This window comes from Mauremys reevesii, linkage group 5 (assembly GCF_016161935.1).
Source record: "Mauremys reevesii isolate NIE-2019 linkage group 5, ASM1616193v1, whole genome shotgun sequence".
Lineage (NCBI taxonomy): Eukaryota > Metazoa > Chordata > Testudines > Geoemydidae > Mauremys > Mauremys reevesii.
Window position 1 is genome coordinate 20,053,977 of NC_052627.1, and position 25,904 is coordinate 20,079,880.

At 40.3% G+C, this 25,904-nt stretch overlaps 1 protein-coding gene across 14 annotated transcripts in view; it reads left to right on the forward strand.

Moving 5' to 3' along the window:
• The window catches only part of ARHGAP24 (Rho GTPase activating protein 24), a 431,989-nt gene that overhangs the window by 358,141 nt on the left and 47,944 nt on the right, over positions 1-25,904 (forward strand). The gene's annotated exons all lie outside the window — the stretch shown is intronic.

Here is a 25,904-nt window from a genome sequence, read left to right on the forward strand (position 1 = left end):
ATGGGTTTATATAATGGCATTATGACATTTTGTGTCTTTATCTATCCCTTTCCAAGGGGTTCCTAACATTCTGTTTGATTTTTTGACTTCTACTACACATCGAGCGGGTGTTTTCAGAGAACTATTCATGATGACTCCAAAATCTCTTCACTGAGTGGTAACAACTAATTTAGACTACATCATGTTGTATGTATAGTTGGGATTATATTTTCCAATGTGCATTTCTTTGCATTTATGAACACTGCCATTTAGTTGCCTAGTTACCTAGTTTTGTGAGATTCCTTTGCAACTCTTCACAGTCAACTTTGGACTTAACTATCTTGAGCAATTTTGTGTCAAATTTTGCCACTTCACTGCTCACCTCTTTTGCAGATCATTTATGAATATGTTGAACAGAACTGGTCCCAATACAGATCCCCGGGGGACCCCTCTATTAACCTCTCTCCATTTTGAAAACTGACCATTTATTCCTATCCTTTGTTTCCTATCTTTTAACCAGTTACTGATCCATGAGAGGATCCCTCCAGTCCCATGACTGCCTACTTTGCTTAAGAGCTTTTAGTGAGGGAGCTTGTCAAAGGCTTTATGAAAGTCCAAGTACAATGTTTCCACTGGATTACCCATGTCCACATGCTTGTTGACACCCTCAAAGAATTGTAATAGATTGGTGAGCAATGATTTCCCTTTTCAAAAGCCATGTTGACTCTTCACTAACATATTACTTTCATTTATGTTGCTAATAATTCTGTTCTTTACTATAGTTTCAGCCAGTACCTTTGCCTGGTACTGAAGTTAGGCTTATTGGCCTGTAAGTGCCAGGATCACATCGGGAACCTTTTTTTTAAAAGGTGTTTTATCAGCTACCCTCCAGTCATCTGGAACAGAGGCTGGTTGAAGCAGTAGGTTACATACCACAGTTAATAATTCTGCAGTTTCATATTTGAGTTTCTTCAGAACTCTTGGGTGAATGCCATCCATTTCTGGTGACTTATTACTGTTTAATTTATCAATTTGTTCCAAAACCTTCTCTGTTGACACATGAATCTGGGACAATTCCTCAGATTTGTCTCTTAAAAAGAAATGCTCAGGTGTGTGGAAGACCAATGCAAAGAATTCATTTAGCTTCTCTGCAATGACCTTGTCTTTCTTGAGTGGTCCTTTAGCACCTTGATTATTCAGTGGTTCCTCTGATTGTTTAGTAGGCTTCCTGCCATATTTGCTGTTAGTTTTTATGTCTTTAGCTAGATGCTCTTCAAATTCTTCCTTGTCCTGCCTTATTATATTTTTACACTTGACTTACCAGCATTTATACTCCTTTCTATTTTCCTCACTAGGCTTTGACTTCCAGTTTTTAATGACGCACAGTGTTCTAGAACTCTGACACCATCGGAAAGTTGAATACAGTTGTATTAACATTGTGAGATGCTATGCTGCTCATTGAGATGAGTTTCATTGTTGTGCATTTGTCTCTCTTGGGGCTTGTCTTCACAGAAAAGTTAACTCAGATAATTTAGCTCTTGTCGACACACACAAAGCCTCAGTTTTAGTGTGGTGGTGCTTTTAACTCAAGTTGGGTGGGAGGGGAAGGGGAGAGGGATAGATAGACTAAAGCTTGAGTTAGCAAAAACTTGTGAGCTGCTAATATGTCCGCTCTGCAATATGGACTTAGGCTAGCTTCACTTGAGTGCTGCCAATGCCTTCCCACAGTCCTATGTAACCAGAAAGGACAGACAAGTTCTTCCACAATTAACTGTGAAAGAATTCATAAAGTGTCTCAGTTTACTGCAGTGCAAAGAACTATGAGATGTGCCACACACAAGCTGTGTACACAGCAGCTTGAGTATTATTTCATAATATGGCTGCTGGTATTCAAGTAACTCAAGTGCAGATAACTCGAGTTAAGTCTACAGTGAAGGCACAGAGATTGTGTAACACTTTCCTTTATAAACCCTTATATTCTTGCATGTTTAAGAATTTGCTTCAGATAAAAATAATTGACATAGAAGGTCTTGATGTGGTGCAGGGAATTGCAATTTTTCCCTTCCTGTTCCAGCAGGGAGTGAATCTAGCCCATCAAAAACAATGTTTTGGCTTCAGGTGCCGTGTTGGTTTTTTCCAAAGGTGTTTTTTGCCATAGCAAAATAATTTTAGGTGAAAACCAATTTCTCGTTTCTCTCCATTTGCCAAAATCATGAATTTTCAACCTTCTGGCCAGCAATGCAGTTTTTTTTCTTAGAAGTCATAACTTTTTCCAGTGTTGCAGAAACACAAATGTCCAGGACTTTATCAGGTGTTGGGTGTATGCTTGGTAATGCAAGCAGATAATGTATGCACTTGAGAACCACAGCAGAAATTGATCATGTAATTTTGGAGTTCATCATGGTTGTGGTTGGAATTCATACCATTGTAAGGACACAGAAGAATATGTTTTGTGTGGGTATATATTTATATAAAGGTTAATTATATCCCTTATCTGTATTAATGTTTAAAACTATGTTAAACTGAGTGTTTTGTTTGGATGGGAAACTTAAAATGAGCCGGGATTGTTACTGTTCCATTGGGAGGGAGAGGTGTGGGGAGATGGGACTATTCATTGTGGCTCTTGTCTGACAGACCAGGAGCACAATTCATGCTGACAGTGAAGCATGAGGAGGAGTGAGAGGCAGGAATACTAATAGTGTGGAGGAGATGATTGGACCCTTTAACATGATTGGGGGAACTTTACTGGGTAACAGTTGGATAGTCAAAGAAGAAAAGGAGACTGTACTGTAAGTTACTGTTTCAGACGTAAAGTTATTTCTGTCCAGTTCTCGAGTGTTCCCATACCTGCACATTCCTCGCTTCGGTTCAGAGTGCCACATTCTCCAGGTTTACCCTCCCCCTGCTCTTTTGTGAGCAGTCAGGTGTACTTCAAAAGGTTCTGAAGTTTGGTTTGGACAAGCATCAAACAGTTTGCATGCTTATCTGAAACTTGTCCTAGCTTCTGAGTTCTAGACATCATGCTGGAAATCTGTCAAGAACAGGCTCTCTTATGAAGTTTCTGGTATTTCCCAGTTCTGGCCACATCATGAATACTGTGACAAATGTCTTTCTGATGGTGGTGACCATTCAAAAAATCAGCATTTGCCATCATATAAAGTGCTATCTGAAATGTCACAGTTTCCCCTTATACTTCAGATAGGATGAATCAGTGGTAAAGTTGTTGTACCAGTTGGCAAATGTTTAACTATAATAAGCTATTATTTCAGCATTTCCATTTCTGCCCTTATGATAAAGCCTTTTTCTCAGGGCAGGGACCTTGTCTTGCTCTCAGATTGTACAGTGCCCATCCCTCCCTAACGGGGCGCCCCTTTTTACTGAGGCCTTTGGGTGCTACCACAATATGAATAATAAGAATGGTGAGTGATAACCTTTTTACTGAAATTTTAAAGTCTCTTACAGAAGTGTGATCCTCTGTTAACTTATACAGGGCTGTTTAAAAATTCCATAGAAAGAATCCCATTCTCCATTTAATTATCTAGCATTTCAGAGTAATTGTTTGAGAACCCTATTTAACATCACTAAAATATTTTTTCTTCATGTGAAATTATTCACCCTTTCCTGTTAGTTGCGTAATATATCACAAACCCATGTTAACTTGCTGGGACTGCAAAGATTAGGAAGTGCTTTAAACTGCGGTCATGTTGGTGATGAGCCAAAGGAGGGGATTTTCAAAGGAGTTTGAGAGTTAAGGGCCCAACACCTGCTGACAGTCAATTGGAGCTGGTCAGGTAACTCCTTTGGGCCCCTTTGAAATTCCAGCCCAAGTAACCTTTCCTCTGGTTCAGGCTCTATTCTGCCTGTGAGGGTTAATGATTGTGTTCAGGGTAGATGTTGTCTCTTCAGTGCTAGTGAATGTTTGCTGAGTGTGTGTCAATAATCTGCCAGTGTTTTTCAGGTTGTTGCTGATTAATTTGGTCATTGAATGTTTGCTTCTCACATCACCAGACTTTTTAAAAAAGGAACAAACCAGAGATGAATCAAGGCTCAAGTGGCTCTAGGCTGCATGTAACTTTTGTCTCATCTGTTCTAACTTACAGAATGAGGATGATTTTTAGAGGAAAAAATAGTTGTCTCACAAAACTGTTCTCCAATTGATCTTACTTATTATGTGCATTTATTGATGCTTCAGAACATAAGAACGGCCATACTGGGTCAGACCAAAGGTCCATCCAGCCCAGTATCCTGTGTACCGACAGTGACCTATGCCAGGTGTCCCAGAGGGAATGAACAGAACAGGTAATGAGCAAGTGCGCTCTCTCCTGCCATCCATCTCCACCCTCTGACAAACAGAGGCTGGGGACACCATTCCTTACCCCATCCTGGCTAATAGCCATTAATGGACTTAACCTCCGTGAATGTATCTAGTTCTCTTTTAAACCCTGTTATAGTCTTAGGCTTCACAACCTCCACAGGCAAGGAGTTCCACAGGTTGACTGTGTGCTTTGTGAAGAAGAACTTCCTTGTATTTGTTTTAAACCTGCTGCCCATTAATTTTATTTGGTGGCCTCTAGTTCTTATATTATGGGAACAAGTAAATAACTTTTCCTTATTCACTTTCTCTACACCACTCATGATTTTATGTACCTCTATCATATCCCCCCTTAGTCTCTTTTCCAAGCTGAAAAGTCCTAGCCTCTTTAATCTCTCCTCATATGGGACCCGTTCCAAACTCCTAATCATTTTAGTTGCCCTTCTCTGAACCCTTGTCCCCCTTTGTTGACCCCTTCAAAGAACTTAATGAAAAAATGAATTGCAGATATGTGGGGATACATTTTCAGCAAGGTGCTGAGGTGCACAATCAATTTGCACATACATATACTCATCCTTGCAGTTGGTGTAATCACCTGCTAATACTGTTAATGTTTGTGTGAGTGCTTCTATTAGTGCAATACTTGTACAAATCATTTGACCCACAAAATGGACCTGGTGTTAACATGCACGTGTGTGCTACTATTACACTCTTTAAATGACATGTGCAAGTGTTAATGAACACGCAAAGAGAAAAAGCATGTGTATGTGTATACGTGTACAAGAGGTAGCAGAGGATTGAAAATGCAGGTCCTTGAAGTGGATAATACAATAGACATTAATATTTGCATGCCCAAAGGAGGTCACCAAGCTTTTATACATCTGTGGTGAACCTGTAACAATTTATGGATTTCCTTGGAAACCCTAAAGAACTTTGTGGTTTCATAGGATTTTTAACCCAAGTCAAATGAAATTTAATGTTTTTGGCCGAGTTGAGTTCTGAATTTTTCAAAACAGAACTTTAAGCAGTGCAAACTCTTGAAAACAACTCTTGCAAAGAGAAACCACTAAGTTCCTCGCTACTTGATGAATTTATTTTTGTTATAGAAACACATTTTATTTAAAATGAACATATCAAGCCAAATTCACTGGTGTAAGGAGTTGCAATTCCACTGGCCTCAATAGAGTTGCACACTCAGAAGCCTGTTGTGAATTTGGTCTGAAGTCTTTAGTAGATCTCTGTCTTTGGCCTGGTCTACACTAAGGGGGGGGATCGAACTAAGGTACGCGACTTCAGCTACGCGAATAGCGTAGCTGAAGTCGAAGTACCTTAGTTCGGGCTACTCACCTGTCCAGACGCCATGGGAACGAAGTCCGCGGCTCCCCTGTCGACTCCGCCACCGCCATTCGCTCCGGTGGAGTTCCGGAGTCGACGGGAGCGCGTCCGGAGTTCGAACTATCGCTAGACACGATAGTTCGAACTCTGAGAAGTCGAACGCCGCCCGTCGACCTGGCAGGTAAGTGTAGACCTACCCTTTGATTAAACTGGTTTTGGTGAAATATATAGGATGAAAAGATACAGGATATGGCAAACATTCTTCTATTCAAAAAAGCAAATATTGTTACAAAAAGATGCATGACCTCATTCTCTAATTGTAGCCTGTATGATCAAGAGTATTGTTATCTGACATCTCATATTTCATTGGTACCCATGCTGCAGTTGCCAAAACAAATTAATATTATTTATCCATTTAAAAATAGAGGCATTCGGAATATGGTAGTTACAATGCGAGATAACCAGAATCCATCCACCATTCATGAGCGAGGAGGAGGAAGGCAAGCAATTGCAATATCAAGTTGTTCCATCAAGATGCTCTTACAGATCTTCTACTTCTATTTTTTGTTTGATTTTGTTTTCTCCCATTCCATTTAGGTGGCTGTATCATGGCCATCACCACTGTATGTGAGTGCCTTAGCCATATCCCCAAGTGTCCTTTTCAGTGTCCTTGAGTGTTGGTCTAGAGAAACCGTTTAATTCTATAAACAAGAAAGTGAAGGGAAACAAAATTATAAACCAACCCAAAATATTTCCTGAATTTATTTACCTTTCAACCACTTTTTGTTAAATCTAGCCTCCTGCCTAACATTAATCAGTTTCCTGTGTAGATTAATTTACCATTTTTGTCCGTGTCGCTTTTTAACTAGTATCAGAGGATCCATCTGTACAGATCCAATGACTGTACAGCTCCACATTCACAGCTCACACCTGTCTGCACGGTGAGCCAGATCTGGTCACCTCAACATCTGGGGAGGCTGGACTTGGAATTGGACTTTGTACAGACAAGTTTGGGAGTATCTACATCCCAGAATTTTGGTTGTGACCCTTGAAGATATGAAAATTTAGATATGAAATCCAGATCCAGAATTCAGATCTGAGGTTTTGGTTCAGGCCCTTGTACACAAAGACACTGTTTTACAAAAGGTAAAATTTTCAAAAGCGCCTAAGGGATTTACAAGTTCATTTTTCAAAATGGACTCGGGCACTTAGCATAAATCCCATTGCCTATCAATGGAATTTTGGCTCCCAAGTGCCCAAATCCCTTTTGGAAATTAGATGTAGGCTCCTAAATCAGTTAGGCACTGTAACCTAAGAGCAGCAGCACTTAAATACCTTTACAGCTCCTGGCCTTAAGAGCCTATGGCTCATGAAAAGTCAATATGATTTAGGTTCCTAAGTCACTTTTGAAAATGGGAGTTACGCTCCTAAGTCACTTAAGAGCTTTTGCAAATTGTACCCTAAAGTCTTTCATCTCAGCAGAATTGATTCCTGAGTGTTCACAGATGGCCTCTGGTGACTATAAGTAATTAAGAAGCTTTGAGCTGTTGCTTTTTTATTGAAAATGTTTCAGTTTCTCTCTTTGGCATATAGAGGCTGAGCTCAGTTAAGACTCTGTCAAGGAAATAGAAACAAATGCTGTGGCTAAGAAACAAAACTTAGGGTATGTCTACACTGCAATAAAAACACCTGCAGCATGGCCACAGCCAGCCTGAGCCAGCTGATGTGGGCTCACACAGCTCAGGCTGTGGGGCTATAAAATTGCAGTCTAGAAGTTTGGGTTTGGGCTGGAGCCCGGGCTCTGAAACCTGGCAACGGGGGAAGGTCTCAGAGCCCAGGCTCCATCCTCAGCCTCTATACTGCAGTTTTTAGACCTGTAGCCGGGTAGCCCAAACCCTACAAGCCTGAGTCAGCTGACCTGGGCTCTGAAACTTGGTGTTGTGGGTTTTTTTATTGCAGTGTAGATATACCCTTACAGATCAATTTCTTCCCCACAGCTGGCCTTGTGGCAGATTCCTTTTATTGAGAGTCACAGCAACAACCTAAGAAGTCTGAAAAGGGCATTAGTATTATCTGTAAAGTATCAAGAAATATAATGTAAGGGCCGGATCAGATGATGAACAGTCACATAAAAAAGAATCTGGCACATCAGAAAAAGGCAGGCTAATAAACAGGGACAAGTTTTTAAAGTGCTTGTACACAAATGCCAGAAGTCTAAATAATAAGATGGGTGAACTAGAGTGCCTTGTGATAAAGGAGGATATTGATATAATAGGCATCACAGAAACCTGGTGGACTGAGAGCAATCAATGGGACACAATCATTCCGGGGTACAAAATATATCGGAAGGACAGAACAGGCCGTGCAGGGGGAGGAGTGGCACTATATGTTAAAGAAAGTGTAGATTCAAATGAAGTAAAAATCTAATCCACAGGTTCCATAGAGTCTCTATGGATAGAAATTTCATGCTCTAGTAAAAATATAACATTAGGGATCTATTATCGACCACCTGACCAGGACAGTAATAGTGATGATGAAATGCTAAGGGAAATTAGAGAGGCTATCAAAATTAAGAACCCAATAATAGTGGGGGATTTCAATTATCCCCATATTGACTGGGAACATTTCACTTCAGGACGAAATGCAGAGATAAAATTTCTCGATACTTTAAATGACTGCTTCATGGAGCAGCTAGATTTAATCCTGAGTGGAGTGCAGGAGCTGGTCCAAGAGGTAATTATAGCAGGACCGCTTGGAAATAGTGACCATAATACAATAGCATTCAACATCCCTGTGGTGGGAAGAACATCCCAACTGCCCAACACTGTGGCCTTTAATTTCAAAAGGGGAACTATACAAAAATGAGGGGTTAGTTAGACAAAAGTTAAAAGGTACATTGACTAAAGTGAAATCCAAAGACACCATAATAGAGGCCCAACTTCAATGTATACCCCAAATTAAGAAAAACTGTAAAAGAACTAAAAAGCACCGTGGCTTAACCACCATGTAAAAGAAGCAGTGAAGATAAAAGACTTCCTTTAAAAAGTGGAAGTCAAATCCTAGTGAGGCAAATAGAAAGGAGCACAAACGGTGCCAACTTAAGTGCAAGAGTGCAATAAGAAAAGCCAAAGAGGAGTTTGAAGAACGGCTAGCCAAAAACTCCAAAGGTAATAACAAAATGTTTTTTAAGTACATCAGAAGCAGGAAGTCTGCTAAACAACCAGTGGATGAAAATACAAAAAAGATGATAAAGTCATGAGAAACTAAATGGATTCTTTGCCTCAGTCTTCACGGCTGAGGATGTTAGAGATTCCCAAACCTGAGCTGGCTTTTGTAGGTGACAAATCCAAGGAACTGTCACAGATTGAAGTGTCAGTAGAGGAGGTTTTGGAATTAATTGATAAACTCAACATTAACAAGTCAACCAGATGGCATTCACCCAAGAGTTCTGAAAGAACTCAAATGTGAACTATTAATTAAGGTTTGTAACCTGTCCTTTAAATTACCCAATGACTGGAAGTTAGCTAATGTAACGCCAATATTTAAAAAGGGCTCTAGGGTGATCTTACAGACCAAATTAGTTGAAACAATAGTAAAGAATAAAATTGTCAGACACATAGAAAAACATAAACTCTTGAGCAATAGTCAACATGGTTTCTGTAAAGGGAAATCGTGTCTTACTAATCTATTAGAGTTCTTTGAAGGGTCAATAAACATGTGGACAAGGGGGATCCGTGGACATAGTGTACTTAGATTTCAGAAAGCCTTTGACAAGGTCCTCATCAAAGGCTCTTACGTAAATTAAGCTGTCATGGGATAAAAGGAAAGGTCCTTTCATGGATTGAGAACTGGTTAAAGGACAGGGAACAAAGGGTAGGAATTAATGGTAAATTCTCAGAATGGAGAGGGGTAACTAGTGGTGTTCCCCAAGGGTCAGTCCTAGGACCAATCCTATTCAATTTATTCATAAATGATCTGGAGAAAGGGGTAAACAGTGAGGTGGCAAAGTTTGCAGATGATACTAAACTACTCAAGATAGTTAAGACCAAAGCAGATTGTGAAGAACTTCAAAAAGATCTCACAAAACTAAGTGATTGGGCAACAAAATGGCAAATGAAATTTAATGTGGATAAATGTAAAGTAATGCACATTGGTCAGGAAAAAGATCTTGGAGTTATCGTGGATAGTTCTCTGAAGATGTCCACGCAGTGTGCAGAGGCGGTCAAAAAAGCAAACCGGATATTAGGAATCATTAAAGGGGATAGAGAATAAGACTGAGAATATATTATTGCCCTTATATAAATCCATAATACTGTGTACAGATGTGGTCCTCTCACCTCAAAAAAGATATTCTAGCACTAGAAAAGGTTCAGAAAAGAGCAACTAAAATGATTAGGGGTTTAGAGAAGGTCCCATATGAGGAAAGATTAAAGAGGCTAGGACTCTTCAGTTTGGAAAAGAGAAGACTAAGGGGGGACATGATAGAGGTATATAAAATCATGAGTGATGTTGAGAAAGTGGATAAGGAAAAGTTATTTACTTATTCACATAATACAAGAACTAGGGGTCACCAAATGAAATTAATAGGCAGCAGGTTTAAAACAAATAAAAGGAAGTTCTTCTTCACAGTCAACTTGTGGAACTCCTTACCTGAGGAGGTTGTGAAGGCTAGGACTATAACAATGTTTAAAAGGGGACTGGATAAATTCATGGTGGCTAAGTCCATAAATGGCTATTAGCCAGGATGGGTAAGAATGGTGTCCCTAGCCTCTGTTCGTCAGAGGATGGAGATGGATGGCAGGAGAGAGATCATTTGATCATTGCCTGTTAGGTTCACTCCCTCAGGGGCACCTGGCATTGGCCACTGTTGGTAGACAGATACTGGGCTAGATGGACCTTTGGTCTGACCCGGTACGGCCTTTCTTATGTTCTTATGTTCTTATGTAAGTTTGATGGAGAATCAGGTATTACACTGAAAACACCAAACACAGGAACATTCTTTGTTCCTAGTTTTGCACGGATCTGTTCACTCTAAATTCACATATTAAAATTAATTTTAACATTTGTCCTGTTACTGGAGAATCTAAAAAATAGCCATTCAGACTACCAATAACTGTGTGTTCCATATGTTCAGGGAAAGATAACCAAATTCAGCTTCCCTATTACATGTGTAGTGATCCATGAACATTTGCAGAACACACAGCACACTTTTGGTGCTCTATAAATAACCGGTAATAATAATGGACTATGGCCTGATCTTGTCAGATCTCAGAATCCAGGCCAAATCGGCACTTGAACCACAAAGCTCCAAGAATCACTTAAGGTGGCCAGACAATGATGTTGGTCATCAATTCTGTGTCAGTCTTCCTTCTGATTCCGGGCTGAACAAATGCCCAGCATGGTGTTAACAGTTGTTGTGTTGCATGAGTTGTAAAATAAACCTCCTGACCTGGTTGCTGAATATCTCATGTCACTTTTTAAAAGATCCAAGACCTTTAATTCTGGTGTCCTGGCCAGATTTTAAATTGAGTAATTATATTCTGCCTATCTAAATTTGCCCTCCAATTTCAATCTTCTTCAATTTCTTTTATAAACTGTTGTTTAATGTGCCTTTGCATTATTAAACAGCTGCTGTATTTCACTAGTGGCTGAAATGATGCCTGTGTAAAGTATGTGTTTGAAAAACAATTTAATTCTTTGTGATGAAAGATGTATAATGTAAGACAGAACTATTATTGCTATTTATTAGTGTGTTTGAAATCAGATATGAACTGAAGTGGTTGGTTGCTCTCACAAATTCCCACCAGTATATTTATGTTTGGACCCAACTCAGTGCACAATTTCAGTTTCAGTTATACATAAAGTTTGGAAATGCAGCTCAACACCTGCATAAGAGTTTGACTCTAAAATTCTTCGAGGTGGAAGATCAACTGTATATAGGTGAGATGAACTGACCTGTTTTTCTCTGAAGGTTGGTAAGAAAAAGAAAGGTATCTTCTCTATCAAGTTTTTAAAAATAGCATCTTTCTTTGACTTTTTAAAAAAGAAATACAGCATATTAATACTCTTTGGAGCACTTTTGTTTTAACTGTCAGCTTTAAAAAAAATACTATCTGCTTGTCAATATGAGATTGATAGTGGGGACACCAGCCCAGACAAGCTGAAACCATTAAAAGGGCTAGATCCAATTATAGCTGGCAGCAGTAATTTGACAGTTTAATTATACAAGGAAATAAGCTCATAATCAAAAAGTGTTTTGCATTATTATTTCTTCTGGCTGGTTTCTAAGAAGCAAGCACCAGAACCTAGCTGTTCAAAGTTGTTTATATTAAATCAGTTTTGTTGCTGTTGTTGTTCTGCTGCATTGTGCAGACAAAATTATGTCCAAGCTTGCAAGATACAATTGAGATTGTTATCAACTGAAGGTTCAGTATTTCATATTAGTGAAGCACAGATAGCTTAATGAGTATTTGTTGACAGTTGAAATGATTATGAGCTCCTTGAATGTCTGTCTTGTTAGATTCTGCAAATCTGAAAGGTCACCTGGGGCAAACTCAGCTCTCTTGTAACTTCTTTAGTATCTTGGCTTGCCAAATTAGCTGACTGAATGTGAATGGATATTGATAAGTCACCCTAGTCTCTTTGGCTAAGTTCACACTTTCCTTAGGCTGTGGACCTTTTCTTACCGTAAGTCTTCCACCAGCTGAAATACAATACAAACATGCACCAAGGAGCTGACATTTTAAGATAATCCATTTCAAATTAGTTCTTGCACTAGACTCTAATGCAAGATATATTGTGGTGATGAACAAGAATAAAAATAAAAAAGGGATTTTGTAACTGTGTGTCTGAGGAGCTCGCTCATTGCCAACACAGAGCCCACTCTGTCTTCTGCAGCATCTCTTTGGGTAGAGATCACAGCTTCTCCCAGGCCTCTTTTTATGATGATGGGTGTGTGTGGACCAGTGAACTCAATCTGCTTTCTCTCTCTCCCTTAAAGGGAGGAGATTAAATGGCTCTTGAAGGAGCATTGTCCAAGTCAAAACTTTTTGGCTGTTCCCGGGTTTGACCACTAGTCTGGAGAGACTCTCATGTAGAAATAGTGGGTTTGAGGTTCTCTAAAAATGCCTTACTTGTGATTTTTGGTATGCAACTTGAGACGCTTTCCAGGGATTTGATTTTAAGATGGTGGATGCTTAGCATTTTCTGAAAATCAGGCCCCTTTAAGGTGTCTAAATGGCAATCAAAAATGGAGGCAACCAAAATCACAAGTCAGTTTTAAAAATCTTGCTGCTTATATGTAGCCTTTCTTCTGGGACAAAATCTTCATTGCAGAAATAAAACTTCAGACCCAAGTATGAAAAATCGGGACAGGGGGTGGGGGTAATAGGAGCCCATATTAAAAAAAAAAGCCCCAAATATCGGGACTATCCCTATAAAATTGGGACATCTGGTCACCCTAGCAATAACCGTTGTACCTAAGTAGGAGGCTACCAGCATAGGTTATTCACTATGTGTTACAGATCCATTTCCAAATGATTCCTGAATCAGACCTTAGTGTGAGGGGTCTAATGGCAGTCACTTCACAGCTTCATGCATGCTTACAATTCCCTCTCCTGTTTCAAGTATCCGGCTGTTTCCCAAGCAGGCTGTGAATGGCAAATCGTGATGGAGTGTATCGCCCAGTAGGGAATGAACTGCTATTACGAGGCTTTTGTCATGTAGGCACTTACGCTAGACTACTCCATGGGTGCTCACATGAAATTACAGCATCTCTAATGCAGAGGACTGTTGCTCAGGATTACTAATACAAAAGAACAGCTTGGATGCTATGAATCTGAACAGTAAACATTTGTCATAGTAAAACTGCAGGTCTTTAAAGATCTGTGCCTTTACCATAGTAACAATAATTTTAATTACCCTTGTTCTATAAGGTTTATTAGTGCTGCACTGGAAGAAAATGTGTAGCTGACATAGTGATTGGGTAAAACAGTAAATTGTTTAGAAACTGTGCCTATTGAAACCAGTGTTCTTGCTGGCAATGATGTTAGTAATACACAAGGTTTAAGTTAGATTGGCTTATACATTGGCTGTCTCTACTTGCTTATTGCCTTGTGACTGACAAAATGCACTGAGAACTGAACAGGAGTCGAGTAAATAACACAGTCATTCTGATGAAAATAACTGAAGTTATAATTTGTGTATCTGTCTCAGCCCAATCTCTTACCTGTCATCAAGGATTTAGAGGTAATTCAGTTTAATGGAACTCAGAATAACAGACTGTCCAAAACCCAATTGTAAATATTACATTCAGAGTCACCAGCACTGGTAAGACAATATTCAGAAAGCACAGCTGTGACTTTCATTCATTCCTCCCCTACTCTGTGATATTCTTTTTGCTATAGAGGCAAATGCTGAATAATAGCTGGCAAGTCTGAATACTAGCAGCAGAATCTCATACCAGCTGAGACTTGGAAAAGAATAAATAACAAGAAGTATTTCCTAATTTTGGGGTACAACTTTTGAAAATGCTTAGAAATGAAATAGTAACAATAATTATTGATGTTTTATAGCATCTGGCTCTCTCTAGATGGATTTGCCTATTGAACAGAATTCAAAGATGCCTATCACTACAGTAAACGTTCGATGTAGTCATGAAGATATACAAAACACTGTCCATAGTAAAGTCTGCTCCACATACACCTCAGATTCTTGGTATCTTGCTTGCTGTCTCCTCCTCACACACGCACATGTATGAGTGCAGAAATGTTAGTGAATAGTCCCTTGTTTTCAGTTATTATTGAGGAACATTTACAAACTTAAGGGGGAGAGCTGTAGGTCATTGTAGCTTGACCTGAACAATTCAGTGGCTGCAGCAGAGCAGAATTTCTGATTCTTCCATTAGAAGGGGAGAGTCATAGACTCCTCAGCTTTTATCCAAAGATCCTCAAGTGCTCAGTTTTTTGGGTAGAGAAAGGAAAACTATATATATGGCCTGATTTAACCCTGAGATACTCCAGTTTTACACTGCTGACTTAAAACTGGAACAACACGAAGGTGAATCAGGCCCATCGAGGAAAACTCAGATTTTATGTGAGTATTGCAGAATATTCAGAGACAGGGAAAGTTAAGACACAAAGCACAAGTATTGCACCAGAAACCTAAGAGTTATGCTCAGGGAATAGAAATGCACCATGTGACCTATGGATTCAGTCAGAACAGTTCAATATTGATAAGCAGATTACTTTCAGTAAACTATAGTGAATGAGTTGCAGACCCAGAATTATTAGTGAAAATTGCATGACAAATTTTGAGAAAATTGTAATCTGTTCATGAACAACAGAAAGATGCAGAATTCATGCATTAATTTTCCACCCAGCTCTCCAATCTGCTCCACTTTTTGGAACAGCCTAGGTTCTCCATTGAGGTGTCCCTGCCCAGAATCTAAGTAGGTCTGACCCTTTGTGGTTTATGAGATCAGACACCATCACAGCACAAGGTGGTATAGATACAGGAGTTCACCACAAGTCACACGGTCTGTGTCATTTAAAGGGAAAGGAAGAAATTTAGTGTACAAAATTAGGTGAATATTTATTGCAATGAAAAGGCAAGTTATACTTAGAAATAGCTAGACATGACAAATGAGCAATCTTTACTTTTCCCCATTTTGTGAGCTCCTTGGGTCCTTCACCTGGGCCTCTATGCTTAGTAGGCCACCACTGCTCTTCTAGTGCCTGTCTCCTCATTTTCAGTGCTCTTTCTTTCTGGGCTTTCTTCTACTACTCCAGGCTTTGATCTCAGCAACTTACTTTCACTCTCCCTCCATCTCAGGGCTGGACACTATATGGTGCAGCAGCATTGACAACTCTCATTTTAGCACAAGCCTTGCAATATTTGGAGTTTTTCTTAAAGCCCTGTCTCCTGGAGCCAGATGATTTCATGAGACCCTCAGCTTACTTGTTTTATGAAAGTTTCTGCCCACATGGTTGTGGAGAAAAGGTTGAAAATATGAATCCTCAAGGCTCAAAACCACAAAGCAAATAAGGAGAACCCAACATTTATTCTCTCTAAAAATCTCATTATTTTTAAGTCATTCTCCAAATTTTTAAGGGCTTGACTCTGAAGTTTTGAATGCTTAAGGTTGACAATACTGGTGATGAGTGTTCTCAATTCTCTCTGAAATCAGTGAGAGATAAAGACACTTAGCACCTCCAGGAGTTGCTCAGCAGCTTGCAGGATTGAGCCCTTAATTCCTCCAGGCAGCTTTGTTTGCTGTTTTTCTGTTTTCCTTGCCTCTCTGGTGCCTCTGATACTTTATCTCAAATCCCAGGCCCCTCCAATGCTATCTCATGTTCTCCAATTCTCTCCAGCTTTTGTTTCCTCAGTTCTTCACAGCCTCTCTGATCCATTGTCACCTCCCCAGGTTACTCCAGGACTCTCTCTTTGCTTTGTCTTCACAGCTCCACTTTTTCACAGCATCACTTCCTCCTGACACATTTCTGAAACACAACCACAGAAACCCTTCCACATCCTATAGGATTCATACACATAGTGAACTATTTCTTCCCCTCTGTTTTTCTGTCAACTGGAGCAGAGTCCCCGATTGCTACAATAAGACTCTCTGTATTTGTCTGCTAATAAGTAGTCAAGTTAGTAGAAGTTTATAAGATACAAGATCAAAAATGTTTCTTTTTTAAGTTAGTCAAGTGAAAGGAAATAATGGGATAGTATTAGGCTACATATAAAAGTATTTAAAATATAATGTACTTAGAAAAGATGTGCTCTGGGGGAGGCACTACAAGCACCAAGATAAAGAGGAGTGGTAGGGAAAATTAAAACTACTGTTACTGCACAGGTGTTACACTGGACAGGTCTGTTTCTCATGAGAAGTAATGAAAAAATAAATAAGGTCAATCTCAGCAGTTGTGCCAGGGCTTCTGTTCACAGCTCTCCACATATATATATTGTACTTGTGGTTTTCATTTTTTCCAACCTCTGAGTGGGCAAGAAGGGTTTGGCCTTCTGGAGTGGGTTGATTGTTTGGTGAGAGAGAAGTGAGTGGATGCAAACTAAGGGCAGATATATTTTTGCAGTCTACTTTAATTTACAGGATCCACATAATTCCTGATATTGCTTGGATCAAAGATGGGCAAAACAGCAAAAGTAGTAGCTACAACAGAATTAATAGCTCCAGTAAAATCACACAGCTCAATCACAACTCCTGTGCAAAACTTGAGTCTCATTCCCTCCCCTGGCTCCCCACCCAACACCTACCGCAAGGACACATCTTTGTCTGTCACTCAAGTGATTCAAAAACACCATAAACTTGGAGTAGCTGTCTGTCTCTGTTCTTTCAGCCATGGTTTACCTGAGACACATATGAATGGCTCAGCCTAGCCTGCTCTAAAGAAAGATCTTTAATTTAGACTTTGTCTTCCCTGCAGCTGGGATAATTACGGTAATACTATAGGACTTGAGCCAATCTCTAACTATTGGGGATCAAGATGAGATCTAATGTTGGGAACAGATTGTCCCACATCTGCCTTCTGAGGAGGTTCTTACACCTTCCTCCAAAGTGGCACTGTCACAGACAGGATACAGGACAAATGGACCTTGGGCTTGATTCAGTCTGGCAATTCCCATGTTACAACATGATTAAAATTCACAGTGTCGATGAGACCATCTGTTGTAAATGGGTCACCCGACCCGCTTATATTTGTAGTGTAGATGACAACCTTAGTTTGCAGTGTCATCACCCAGTGAACAAACACAATCATGGCTAAATTGGTTTTCATTAGTACATAATCAGTGCGGCATGTCAAGTTGCTGTGGTTAAACTATTGTAGACTGGTGTGAAATCAGTGCTGAGGTCATAAGTGTTACTTTGTGCATTGGATTATTTTAAAAAATCTTGGAACTACATCAGAATAAAGGGGAAGAGATCATTGGTCTTGACTTTGCAGTGACATTCTTGTACTCTAATCTAGTAACCTCTATAACATAAAGAGGTGATTCATGGTCCAGACCAATAAGCATGAATATAAATGCTGTGAAATCAAAGCTGATGAAGGACAAAGTAGGTTGACCAGATGTCCCAATTTTATAAGGACAGTCCTGATTTTTGGGTCTTTTTCTCATACAGTCTCCTATTACGCCCCACCCCCTGTCCTGATTTTTCACATTTGCTGTCTGGTCACCCTAGGACAAAGAGAAGGAAGGAAGAAAGAAACAGAAGCTTGCATATCCAGATAAATCAGAGATGAAATATTGTATTTTTCTGGGAAGCTCGTTTGCAGCAGATGGGAAGATTCAAGGAGCAGTAAACAAAATGGACTGAAAAGTGAGCCATGAATTCCTGTCATGGCTATCAGTTATTTTGGTATTGAGAAAAGTTAATCAGAGACCTGAACTGGTAAACAACCGTTATCTTGGCATCCTGTATAGAGTAAGGAAGTGGCTGCCATATGGAGCAAAGGGAAAAAGATGAGACACATTTTCCACAGGTGACATTTTCGAAAGGCTCAGACTCTGAAGAGCTAAACAAATTACCAACAGGGAGATGCATAGAATCTGTTGACCATCTAGCTATTTGTATTGAGCAGTATCTTCTGTAAAGAAAGATTGGTACAAAACTAGGCACTCCTTCTGTGGTGGAGTATGGATGCATCAGCAGACTTCAGGTGATATGGAAGGAAATGAGGAAGAAAAGATGGGCATTAATCAACACATACATACAGAAGTGATGAGCCTTACCTGGAAGAAAGTCCTGAGGCACATTAAGGCCAAAGCTAATTGAAAGAAAGATCGGATCTCAAGGCCAAAAATAAAATATAAATGGAGGGAGGGGACGGAGGGAAGTGTGTAGAGGCAAGATTGTAAAAGATGAGTATCTAAAGTTAGGCATCTAAATAAATAGCTTGATTTTCAAAGTTGCTGAGCACCCAGCAGCTCCCATATGAATGCCTATATATGGACAAAATCCAGTGCATAGAGAAACATTAAAGGCTACAATTATTCTGTATTTTCTTCAGAAACCTAAAATGTGGTGATAATAAGTAACCTAAAATGTGGCACAGAATCCAGCTGTGTCACCCTTAATTCTCAGCTGTCTCTAACATCTCCATTTTCAAAACTGGGGTTTGGGATTTTAAACTGAAAGAAATGCACAGAAAATAGGAAACAACTTCACCTTACAAAAGGCTCCAACATTTTTCTATTAGAATGTGGAATATATTTTTGAGGTTGGCCATGTTATTTTTAGTTAAAAAAAAAAAAAAAGAAGTCATGTTAATCCTAGTTTTGATGTTTCTCCTGAGGGGAAATTCTCTTTTAAAAATGGTGGAGATCAATCCCCGTGTATTCCATTTGCAAGAAGCAAAGAACTACAGTTAGCAATAAATCCAAGATGCTAATGAGCAGAAAACTGAGGGTGTCTTTCAAGGTGAATTCAGCTTGATTAGCACTTTGAGTAGAGGAAAGGTGATGCAGTTCAAATAGAGCATAAACAAGGCCTGGTCCCCTGAAAGTTTGCTCATTTCTGGGTGGGAGAAAGACAAAGAGACAGTTCAACGAACAAGAATGTATTATGATGAAGTCCTGGTTTACTTGGTTGGATAAGAATTTTATGTACTTCCCATGTTTACTTGACAGTGGGGAAAATGCAGGAAAGCTGTTTAGGTTGATGTTTTAGGAATCAACCACCCATTAAATTGAGTAAGCACCTCTTCATTTTTTTCAAAGGATATAGTGCAATGTTGAGTAAGCAAATAAAGGCTGTCCCATTTCCTGTCCCTCCAGGAATCATAGCTCTCCTGATTTTAATTATGTGCATGTGTTTTGGGTTTTTTTCCTGTTAGCTGGCAGAAGTTCGTAAAATATTCTGCCTAGCTCAGATCCAAGCAGTGCCGGCTCACTGCACAAAGCTGCGCCCAGCATGGGTTCGAGTGGTTACAGGCAGACTTGATCAAGAAGCACAGCAGCATTCTTTATTTACTATTTACACAGCCAGTGAATGGGCCAGGAGGGAAAACCCATAAGTCATTGCTAATGGAAAGAGAGGGGAGGGAATCTGACCTGTCCGAGATACAGGACTGAACATAGGGTAGGGCAATTTCACCTTTTCCATTCCAAGTTGAAATTCTAGATTGCTTTAATAAATCTGACTCTGATTCGATCCAAAAAAGAGAATATTAGGGTTGCAAAAGGCATGATGATACAGTATATTTTTAAGAAACAGTATGGGCCAGACTAGTCCTGGTCCTGGCACAAAGATGCGAAGGAGTAGGATGTGTATGATGGTTGTGCAAACTGCAGCTTTCCCCTGAGTGGACAAGGGCCAGTCTCTGTAGTCAGGCAAGCACAGAGTTTTGTGGGAGGAGAGACAGGATAATGGGCACGGCTGCTGTTTCCCACCCTGCCCGCCTTCATCAGGCCCTGGAGTTTGCCAGCCTGGGAGAGATGAATAAGCTGCAGCCTTTGAAATGATTGTGCAACTTTTGTGCTTCCAATGTGAGCTCAGTGAGAGATTGTGCTGTAAAGGCATAATCTGTCCCTATGCAATCATGTAATTACACCGTATAATGAACAGAGTTAAGGGTGCATGTGCAACCTTAGTGATCTGTTAGTATAAGGCACCATTTTCAAAATTTGGGTGCCTAATATTGGGTATTTTCAGAGGTGCTGCTCCCCTGAAACATCTCTTGAAATAATTAGGACCTATGGTTGCTCAGCAACTCTAAAAATCTTTATATGGATAAAATCAGATTATTGAAAAGTTGGAAATGTCCTATGTAACCATAATTTTGTTTGTCCAAATATCTATGATCTGAAATTCTTATTTTCTGAATTTTAGATATATCTTCTGAGCTGTTCAGATTATCAGGGTTTGCCTGTATTTTAAATATTATCCCTACATAAACCAGCATTTACAGTCCTACATCAAACAAATAAATGCCAGTGTATTCACAAATATCTTTTTTTGAAGCATCATGCAAACTTGTAGCACTATATAAATAATAATTTATTCACAGGGAAGATAAGCATAAAAGTCCCAATATTGCAGCACACAAAGGATGTACCAAACATCAAGGGGGACAGATCCTTAGCTGGTGTAAACTCCTTTGAGCTCAGTGAATCTTTGCTGATTTTCTGTAGCTGAGCATCTGACCAAGGATATCTTATGCTTTCCTTCATTATGAAGTTAAACAAACACAGATTAATTGTATGTTAGCTAAATGGATATTTAATCAAGTCTGTTGTTTGGAGTGCTACTCTGGAATGGTGTAAATGAGGTGTCTGGACTTCTGGCACTAGTCCAGTTTATAGTGTATAGACCCTCTAATTTGACATAAAATAATTTTTCTTTAAATGGCATATGATCTGCCATAGTGGAATGTATAGGCCATTAAAAGAAAACTGAAAAGACTGATGGATCATAGAATCATAGAATCTCAGGGTTGGAAGGGACCTCAGGAGGTCATCTAGTCCACCCCCTGCTCAAAGCAGGACCAAACCCAACTAAATCATCCCATTATGTGTGGGATCACACATAAGAGCCCACCCTTCAGTCATGGCAGCTATCCATACCTTTACAATGTCACCACTGCAAGGAAATCACTATTAGCCTCCAAAATGTGCAGGCTTTTGTGTTAGTCACATGTGTGACGGGTTGGGTCACAGAAACCTGCTTGGGACTGCCACCTGATGTGCTGAGACTACCTCTAAGCCCGTTTTCTCTGGCAGCTTGGGACTTCAGTACCTTGCCTGGTTGTGCCAGACCCGCTAGCCTGTTACAAACAGAGATCCAGGTCTGAACCGCGTCCCCCAAAAGCTGCAGGCTTAACTGAAAACAGCTTAAGAAGTGCCCCTGTCTCCAACACCCAGATACCCAGTTCCTGATGGGATCCAAACCCCAAATAAATCCGTTTTACTCTGTATAAAGCTTATACAGGGTAAACTCATAAATTGTTCGACCTCTATAACACTGATAGAGAGAGATGCACAGCTGTTTGCTCCCCCAGGTATTAATTCTTGCTCTGGGTTAATTAATAAGTAAAAGGTGATTTGATTAAATATAAAAAGTAGGTTTTAAGTGGTTCCAAGTAATAACAGACAGAACAAAGTAAATTACCAAGCAAAATAAAACAAAAACACTCAAGTCTAAGCCTAATACAGTAAGAAATTCAAATTCCATTCAGGTGATTATATTCTGCCTATGTATAAGAAATTTCCCACCCTCTCTTTCTCCTTTCAGCTGCATACTTCACTTCCTGTCCTAAACTGTTGTGTAGTTTTTGCAGTGCATTGTTAAACACAAGATATGTTCCAATACAGAAATGGCTGAATTTCAGTGCTAGGTGAAATGTAAAATACTTTAAATTCTTTAGGAGTTTTGGTGGGGGCATTATTTTTGTTTAAATCAGGGGTTGGCAACCTTTCAGAAGTGGTGTGCCGAGTTTTCATTTATTCACTCTAATTTAAGGTTTCGCGTGCCAATAATACATTTTAACGTTTTTAGAAGGTTTCTTTCTATAAGTCTATAATATATAACTAAACTATTGTTGTATGTAAAATAAATAAGGTTTTTAAAATGTTTAAGAAGCTTCATTTAAAATTAAATTAAAATGCAGAGCCCCTTGGACCAATGGCCAGGATCCGGGTAGCGCGAGTGCCACTGAAAATCGGCACGCGTGCCATAGGTTGCCTACCCCTGGTTTAAATCATGTAACAAAGCTCTAGGAGATATATATTATATTCCATGTTCAATACCTAGTCCATATATTTTGGCTAAGTGGTTCTGGTCAGCTCTAAATCTCAGTTGGGTCTCAGGTCAGTTCTTAGAAAGATTCAGAACTGGTATTTGGGGTTGCATGTAATGATGCCTAATTCTCATGAGATTTCAGCCACAGATTAAGTAAATATCATGGACCAGCTGATACAATGAGATTTGCTGCCTTTTGAATGATGGAACATACTAGCTGTTCTTGAAAGATTTCTACTGTCTGGTCCACATCCTCTGGGAAGGCCAAAATGAGAAGAGACCTACGAACTTCTGCATCAGACCCAAAAAAATAAAAAGAGAGGCTCCTGATTTTGGCTCTAGAGAAGTGGGCTTGAATCTGGGGACTTGAATCCAGTTTCCGGCCTCTGGACACCGTGCACCCTTGAAGGGAGTTCAGATGCAAAGCTGGAATTTTGAAACATTCTAGCAGACTGATGCATGGTTTCTGTGGTTTGGTTTTGCTGTTTAGCATTTGCAAGTTAAATGTCTGCTTGTGTAATAAATATAACGCACTGACATCCTTTGATTGACAGTGGAGAACCAAATAAGAATCAATGTCAAAAACTAGACACTGGCACCATTCTCAGGGATAGAGTACCAAGTGAGTAGCAGCAATAATGGTCAATAGTGCTTATCACTTTTTTTCACGGCTAGCTGGGAACATATTGAAGCAGCTGTCATTTGCATTCAGTGTCAGGGCTGTTCCTGGCTGAGCATTGGTGACAGAGCAGAATATTGCTGTATATTCTGTAAACCGTCCTTTTGGCAAAATGAGTAATTAAAGCTTCAGGCTTAGAATGGCACTTCTGTGCTCATCTCATGTTGTATTTTAATGGGTCAAAAATGCATCTTCTTATTCCAGTCCTTTGCAACTTTAAAATCTTCACCGCATCATATGCTCTGTGTGTGTGTGAGTCAGTAAGAGGGAAGGAGAAGGAATGACAGCTGTTCCTTCTCCTGCTTTAGCTACCCTGGGATTGGCCAAAAGGAAGGCGTTTTTTGTCACATAGCCAAATTACTAACGCTGAAAAAGGATGGAAACTGTAGGGAACAGTTAAAGGGCCTGATTTTCCATTGCCTTGCATCTTCTGTTGTTATATCCATCTGTGCAAAGTGTGTGTAGAATGTGCTCACTGTACAGCTGTGTAAATCATACAAGATGCAAGGCAATATAGAATGAGGAGGTCCATATTTTGTGCCTGTGCTTTTGGTTGGTGATTCAGAATATTATCAAAAATGAAATGTTGTGACTATTCATTTTCTCTAATAAAATATCAATTCCTCTCCAGAGCTCTGCTCTTTCAGTAACTCCTATTTACTCTACTGACATTGTGACATTTTAAAGTACATTATATTTTAAATTATTGCGCAGCACTCAGAGCACCTTGGTGGGAAAGGTGCTCTTTATAAAGAGTAATATTTGTATTATATTTTATCACTGCAATTAGACTCCATATTTAATGGAAGGCTTTGGTGACAGTGTATTCCCTGAGAATGAAGCTTGAGTGCGCTTTATCTTTAGCCAGGAATCCTAAAAGGAAATCTAGCCTCTGCATTCACTTGGGTTTAATTTGGTCATATGTACACTCATGTACTATATATAGTCCAAATCACAGACTATTATTTATTTGTATTAGTCATGCCTAGAAGCCACAGCTGAGATCAGGACCCTATTTTTGTAGGCCCTGGAGAAATGCCTAGTAAGAAACAATCCTATTGTTTTTACAGTATCCAGAAGTGCAAGGCTCTTTACAGGACACACAGAAAGCCAGAGTCCATGTGCCAAAGAGCTGACAGTCTTGTGTTAGACATGGTCCAAAGGGCGAGGGTGAAATAACAGGGAGAGGATGAGGCGAGGAAGGACAAGAGCAATAAGTTCACATGTTCACTTACTTGGCTCCGTGCACATTTAGATGGCTCAATTAAAAGTTTTATAAATATCTGAAAACGAATTATTTGTATGGCTCTGCGCCTCACCAGTATCACCTGGGGGGCAGATCCCACCTACTGAACTGAATCAAGGAGCACTGACCAAAGAGCTGGACTGGAGAATGCACAGGCTTCTGCCATCAGCTTGTGCATGTTCCTAATCAAGTATTCTATGGTGCCATAATGATGGTTCAGATCTTCATTCCTTATATTAAAATAGGAATGTAGAGAAGAGATTGAATCAAAACATCAGATCTGAAAAAACTGAACTTCAGCGAACCTGAGGTCTGGATCCAAACTTCCTCTTATCAATGGGCCGAAGTCATGTTATTTAAATAGGCATTGGGCATGCCTGAAGCTATCTCCACGCTTTTGTGTTCCCTCTGCATTTGATCACTAATAGAACCTTCAAAATCAATGCTGTACACCATTGGATTGCTGGCTAATAGCACGACTGTGCCTCGCTTTTAAAATGACAACACCACTTGTGTACATCAAATGTTCTTGTTACAAATATGACATCTTTAGTTCCTGAACATAAAAATTGAGTGGCTGTCAATACTTTTAAAAAGCACAATTTACTTTCAGTCTTGGTGTATAATAATTTCTGCAAAACCTCCAATAACTGTATCAGATTACAGATTAGCGCAGGTGCAAGATTTCTCAGAACAGTAATGACATTTGTCCTCTAGCTTTCTTTTTGGAACTTAATAGCTTTCTTTTCACACTATTGACTGATGATAAATATTCCTGCCTTTCTTAGCTAGACCATGGTATCTAAGGTATACGAACTATTGTATTAGGAACCAGGACATAGGTGGTCTTGCCTAATGGTCAGAACCGGAGTTGGAGCCAGGAGATGAGCCGATGGTCAGGAATGAGGCAGGGGAGTAGGAACCAGAGATGAGGCAAGGAGCAGGGACAAGGCAGGACCTGGGAGTGGGGACAAGAATGTGGCAGGAACTAGGAACGAGACAGGAGCAGAGCAGGAACCAGGAGCAGGTAAAGGAGATAGGTAAAGCGCCTGATCCAATGCAGAAGCAACAGGGATCCTGCACATTTGCTCAGACAACCCACCCGGGTCACTGCTGCTTAAGTAATGGGTGCAAGCCAATCAGGTGCCCCAGACCTTTGGTGTCCTGATGGGACTTCCTGTGGGGCCTGACCATCTGAGATTAGTGAGGTGGTGCTTCATCTGCAGGGCCGGCTCCAGACCCCAGCGCGCCAAGCAGGCGCGTGGGGCGGCATTGTCCTGCCAGGGTGGCATTTGGCTCCGGCGGACCTTCTGCAGTCATGCCTGCGGGAGGTCCACCGGAGCCCTGGGACGAGCGGACCTGCTGCAGGCATGACTGCGGAGGGTCCCCTCTTCCCGCGGCTCTGCTTGAGCTCCCGCAGGCATGACTGCGGCGGGTGCACTGGTCCCGCGGCTCGGACGGAGCTCCCGCAGGCATGCCTGCGGAGGCCCCCCCTGGAGCCGCGGGACCACGGGACCATCCACCGACACTTCTGCCCCGGCCGCGGGACCGGGGAAGGGCGGCGCAAGTGGCGCGGCGCGCCGCCCTGCTTGGG